The following is a 6125-nucleotide window of genomic DNA, read 5'->3' as shown; positions in this document are numbered from 1 at the left end:
ATAGCTCCCAGTTTCACCCCGCCCCCCCCGGAGTAGCGCACCCCTGCGTACCTCCCACAGCTTCACCCCGCCCCCCCGGAGTAGCGCACCCCTGTGTAGCTCCCACAGCCTCCCCATGCGTGCGGTCGCCCCGCACCCCGTCCCTCAAACTCCCTGTCGCGGCGCTGCCCCTCCCGCTCATATTCCCGCGCACCCTCTGGACAAAAGGGAGGAGACGAGAGCGAGGCGGATCAGGACTCGCGATCGCAAACCCGCCCTCCCCAACCAGCGGGAAGGGATGAGTGAGTCGGTTGGTCCAGCGCGTGGTGAGACGCGGGGTAAGAACAACCCTCCTGCGTCTCAGCTACTTCCCGGATCCCAATAGGATCCCCGCGGAAGCGCCGCTCGTGCGCCCTCGGCCACTTATTGGCGGCCCGCCCCCCCCCCCCCCGTGGCGGGGGGTGTTTGGGCCCACGGCGGTTCCCGCTCCCGCTCGAGGTCACTTCCGGCGCCGGGGCTGAGCGGGAGCGAGCCCGCGTGAAACCGGCGTCGTTCTGGGGAAGTTTGGTGGCGGCGGCTGCAGCGGCAGCAGTGGTAGGTGTGAGTTAGTCAGTGGAGGCGAGGCTGCTCTCGGCTTTTTCCTTCCTGGCCCCCTACGGATTGCGGGGCCGGCGGCGCCTTGCATGGTGGGGAGCCGCGATTATTCCCTTCTCCCCGCCCCCGGTCGGGCTGTGGACTAGCGCGCCCTAGGGTCAGGGCTGCGGTGTGTGGCAGGCCGTGTTCAGTGGAGCTTCAGCGGCTGTCTAACGCCGCATACCACTGTCTGGCTCTCTTCCTCCCATAATGCTGCTCGCCGTGGCTCCCCAGGTTGTGTCTAGGGTGGAAGCTGTACCCTTATTGAGCGGTTTGCTTAACTGTGGCGGCTGTGATTGCGCTGTGTGGGAGTTCATCTATGTAGGGGGACATGAGGCTAGATCGACTTGTTCTTGTCTTGAGGAAGATCCTCATCTCAGAACCACGCCTGAGACCTCTGTTTCTCTTGTGGATTCATCTGAGGGATGTAGATCCGTGACCACCCAGTGGCCAGTGACCGTTTAGAAAACATTGCAACTGTGTCATGTCAACAGAAACCTAGAAGTCTAGGAATCTAGCAACTCAAAGTAATTAATATCCACACAGTATTTGTTAGTTCCGTCCCCAAAATGATTTGGGATGGCAAGCATCTGACTGTAGAACCCTACTTCAAATGAGAAACCCTCCAACATGTAGAGAGAAGTTAAACTTCACAGCTGTGCAGGAAACAGTTGAATGGTCTAGGACGGGGGTTCTCACCACAAATATTTTGGTGGCCTGAAAATGTGGACACCAACTCTTGCTGATGACCGCACTGACACTTTTTCCTAAAATACTTTATTAACTTTAGGAAAAATAAATAAATATGCACATATACACATCCAAATCATTGTAATTTATGTACATTTATTTTTTTTACAGACTCAATAATAATGCTGGGAGAAGTTATATTTGTGTGTTTGTTAATATCACTTTTCACAGGACACTTAATAGCTACCTGGGAGCCTGTGATAAGTGATATTAACAAACATACAAGTATCACATTTTACAGCCTCCCAGGTAGCCAGTTAGTCTGCTGTGAAAAGTGATACATGCATGTTTCTTAATATCGCTTCTCAGCAAGCCCCAGGACAAGCCCTGGATGGGAGAAGTGGAGGGGAGGCAGCAGGGCCCTAGGGGATGGATGCTAGGCTTGGGGAGGCAGCTGGGGTTAGGTGTGATGGGGTGCGACTAGAGCTGGCGGGAGGCACCCAGGGTAAGAGCCCACTGCAGCACAGCTAGAGCCCAGGGCTAGCGTCTGTCTCTGCACAGCCAGGGCCAGGATTGGTGCTTGGGGCCAACACCCACCAGAGCCCAGGGTCGGAGTCTGCTGCTCTGTGGCCAGGGCTGGGGATCAGTGCCTGGGCCCAGCGGCCACTGTTGCATGGCCAGTGCCCAGGATAAGCGTCCAGCGCCGTGGTAAGGAGCCTGTCGGCATCCAGCGGCATGGTTCGGAGCCCACCACCGGGGATCTGCACCCGCTGCCACGTGGTTGGGACCAGGCATCTGCACCTGGGTCTGGCGCCTGCTGTCGCCTAGGTTCCGCACCCGCTGCTGAACAGCCGGAACTGGGAGTTGGCAGCTGTGGCAGCTGGGAATCAATGCCTGGGGCTAGCAGCTGCTGCAATATGGCCAGTGCCTGGGGTCAGTGTCCAGAGCTGGGGATTGGAGCTGGCCGCCACCCGGCTGGAGTTCAGCACCTGCCGCCAGGGATCTGCACCCACTGCCGCGCAGCCGGCATCGAGGATCTGCACTTGGGTCTGGTGCCTGCCAAACAGCCAGGACCAGGGGTTGGTGGCCGTGGTCAGCGGCCAGGACTGGAGATCAGTGCCTGCTACTGGCAGCCAGAGCTGGAGGTCGGTGGCTGGGGATTGTGCCTGCTGCCACTCTGCCGGGACTAGGGATCGGCGCCCGGGCTGGTGCCTGCTGCCCCATGGTCAGAGATTGGTGCCCAGGACCAGCACCTGCCAGAGCCCAGGCCGGGGCTGGTGGTTGGCGTCCAGGGCTAGCGCCTGGGGTCAGTGGCCAGGGTTAGGGGTTGGAGTGAGCGGCTGGGGGTCAGCAGCTACCACCAAGGATTGGTGCCACGCAGACAAAGCCAGGGATTGGAGTCCACCTGCATACAACCAGAGGTTGGAGCCTGAAGCTGTGTGGTCGAAGGCCAGCGCTACGTGGCCAGAGCTGGGGGGTCAGTGCCTGAAATACCACAGCTGGAGCCAAGTGTTGGTGCCAAATCCCCATGGTTGGAGGCCTGGTCCATGCAGCCAGGCTCCCTGAGTCCTACCGCCCAAGCCTGCTGCCCAACCACCCCAGGACTGAAGCCTAGGTCCCCCCCTCCCCGTGGTAGGTCAAGTATCCCTGTTTTACTGATGGGGAAACTGAAGCAGAGTGGTGAAGTGACTTGTCTAAGGTCGCTGACCCGGACACTGGCATTGCTGAGCATAGAACCCAGGTTTCTTATATCCCAGTCCAATGTGGTGTCTGCACTCCATCCTATAGTAAGGAAAAAGTAATAATGAAAAAAATTAGGAAAAAGTAATTTTGCCAGTGGGCAAAAACATTACAAGCGTAGATATGCTAGGTAGCTATCCAAGTTATTGTCTTACATAAGTTTTAAGGGGCAAAGAGATTGTCTCTCATCTGTGAAGTGCTTGGCACAATTTTGGGTGCTGTGAAATGAGTATAAACTCATATTTGCAGAATGTGGGCTTTTCATCATCATTGCTTAATTCAGAAATATTGTCAAAGGTCTGGGAATAAGAATAATAATTTTTTTAAATAAATGCTTATAAAGAATGTCTATACAATCAATAAAACTACTAATAAATCAATATACAGGCTAGGAGAAGAACAGGATTAGAAATGCAATTTTGTAAGAAAGAAAAAGTGGTCTTTGAAACTACTTTTAATTAATTTCTTAAAACTACATCTTAAGTTGAGTGTTTCTTTAAGAAAATATTATAAATTTTACCATAGATGTCAACGAGAGCTTTAGCCAAAGCATTTTCTTTTTTGTGCTTGAGGTAGCACCAAAAGGCCACAGTCGGGATCAAGATGTTATGGTGCTAGGTGCTATAATAAACACGTAGTAAAACAAGGTTCCTGTCTTGAAAGCTTTCAGCCTATCTTAAAATAAGATGTAACGAGAATAAAACATTTGGTGGGAAAGGAGGATGAGGGTAAATATAGTCAGACTGCTCTCTTAATAGGCTAGTAAAGAGTACAACCTCATGGTTCCAAATAATGTAATTTTATATCTATGTATCAGTAATCCCCACGTATACCTTCCCTAGCAATTATGGAGTTTCTCCATTGTTCATTTGTCAAAGCTCAGTGAATCAGAAGGCCTCTAAATTTTCCCTTGGTCTTATTCAGCAAATGAGAAATTAGAGAAATGTTCCAAAATTTTGAAAATTCTCTCCCTGTAAATGACCTTTGTTTTATATCCAACAGAACTCAGTTATATTTTCAGATAATAAACATTTATTTATATGAATGCTTCAGAAGTTACTCTCTCATCTTTTCTTGCTATTGAATATGTTCAATCATCATACACTGCTCTTATCAGTGTTAGGATATAGATATTCAGGCCTGTCTGTAAAGGCCTGTACTTTAAGAATTTAGGTGTATTCTTATCACTTGGCTAGTTAGAGGTATAAAAGAAAGAATCAAAATCACTGTCTGCCAGTGTAAGGTCCTTCTCTTACTGTGACAGTCGGAGGCCCTGTTCTTAGGCTAAGGCCTTTGGCTAAGTGACAGAGGCAGCCATAAGCTGGGAAGAGACCAGTCACATCCTCACATTCCAAAGTAGTCACATTGAAAGAAGGTGCTATTGGGCTGTTAGGAATACAATCCTGTCCTGATAGTGCCTATCACCTCCAGAGAAAGGGAAGTGCCTAGAAGATGTAAAAGGAAATTGAGGTTGTTAGTTTTCTGTCTGGTAAGAACTCACTTATCAATAGACACAGCTGGGAAACTCTTATGTCTTTATAGATGTTGTTGTGAAATCCTCACTTCTGTATTGTTTTGTCATTATAGTTCCCACTTTGCTATTGTTTATTGGCATGGTCTCTGTCTGGTTCTGTGATTGTTTCTGTCTGCTGTATAATTAATTTTGCTGGGTGTAAACTAATTAAGGTGGTGGGATATAATTGGTTAGCTAATCATGTAACAATATTAGGATTGGTTAGTTAAATTTCGGTAGGATGATTGGTTAAGGTATAGCTAAGAATATTACTATATAAATTAGGGGCAAACAGGAAGTAAGTTGGGATTCGAAAATAAGGAAAAAGGAACTTGTATTTAAGCTTGCTGGAAGTTCACCCCAATAAACATCGAATTGTTGCACCTTCGGACTTCGGGTATTGTTGCTCTCTGTTCATGCGAGAAGGACCAGGGAAGTGGGAGAGTGAAGGAATAAGCTCTCTAACAATCAGAGGATCTCAAAGTCCTTGATGAAGGTGAGTACCACATATGAATTTTACAGATGGCACATGTGACCTCAGTTAACTGGTTAAACCATATAATTTTAATTGTTTAAACAGTTAACTTTTTACACAATATTTACAACCCTACCAGAAACCATATCAGAACCAGCCCCAAGCAGGGGCAGAGAATACTGTTCCACACTTAGGGTTGACAGTCTGATACCCACAGAGGAAAAGGGCCAGATATTCTAGGGGTTGCCCATTTTTTTGCCGCTACAGTCATGTGCCTGGCACCCTCTCTAAGGCAGCAAGTTTGGGAATGTCAGGGGTCACTGGATCCAATCCACAGTCAGTCACTGCTTTTGGGAACTGCCTTACTCCTTTCCATTGGAACTGGTTGGCTACTGAAGCTGAAAAATTGTCATTAAATGTTATTGCTCATGGCTACTCTATTTAAAAATTTCCACTCCTTGCCCCTGATCATCCCCCTTTCCCACCCTTATTCTTCTCACAAGAACCTGTCACAAACAGAATTGGCCTCGTTGTTTTGTCTGGGAGCCATAGGGGAGCTACTTATAATCCAGAGCTTTCTATGCAGATATTTCCGTATCATAGAGAAGAAAGGGGGACTATCTTGGTCTTATCCCAGACCGAGGAGACTGAATAAATACATATGCTGCTTCAGATATAAGATGGTAATAATTGCCTCCATTGTGTTTCCAGAGGCTCAAGATTGTTTTATAGTTCTTGTATTTCAGGACATGTACTTCTGCATGGCCTTCACATAGTCCACAGAAAGTACTTAGAATTCACGTTGGGGCCCAGTTGCTGCCAGTATAAGGTAATGTCATTTGGACTCTCCACGGCATTAAAAGTCTCTACAGGATGCCGATCTCGGAATGAGGGGCATCTATGTCTACCCCCTACCTGAATGACTGGCTGATCAATGGGATATTCCAGCAAGAAATGGTGGCAAGCCTGGAATATGCCCTCTTCCTGTTGTCATATGGCCCTCCTGTTTTAAGAAAAATTGTGTCTTATCCCATTACAGAGGAGCTTTGACTCCAGATATGTGCAAGTCTATCTTCCTGAGGACAGATTCTTGAT

The 6125-nt window shown here is 48.7% G+C and overlaps 1 protein-coding gene across 2 annotated transcripts in view; it reads left to right on the top strand.

The window, feature by feature from the left end:
- Window positions 1-225: 225 nt before the first annotated feature.
- Window positions 226-6125, top strand: part of ZRANB3 (zinc finger RANBP2-type containing 3) — a 128458-nt gene continuing 122558 nt past the window's right edge. Inside the window, exon 1 of one of the 2 annotated variants that reach the window (XM_073305335.2) lies at window positions 226-317. The gene's annotated coding sequence lies outside the window, so the exon portion shown is untranslated. Of the gene's footprint in view, window positions 318-383; window positions 574-6125 lie in introns of those variants that run through there. The other variant, XM_073305334.2, reaches the window with a different exon arrangement.

The sequence above is a fragment of the Lepidochelys kempii genome, chromosome 11 (genome assembly GCF_965140285.1).
Source record: "Lepidochelys kempii isolate rLepKem1 chromosome 11, rLepKem1.hap1, whole genome shotgun sequence".
Taxonomy (NCBI): Eukaryota; Metazoa; Chordata; order Testudines; family Cheloniidae; genus Lepidochelys; species Lepidochelys kempii.
Note: the sequence above shows the minus strand (reverse complement) of the source record. Positions and strands in the feature narration are given on the sequence as shown.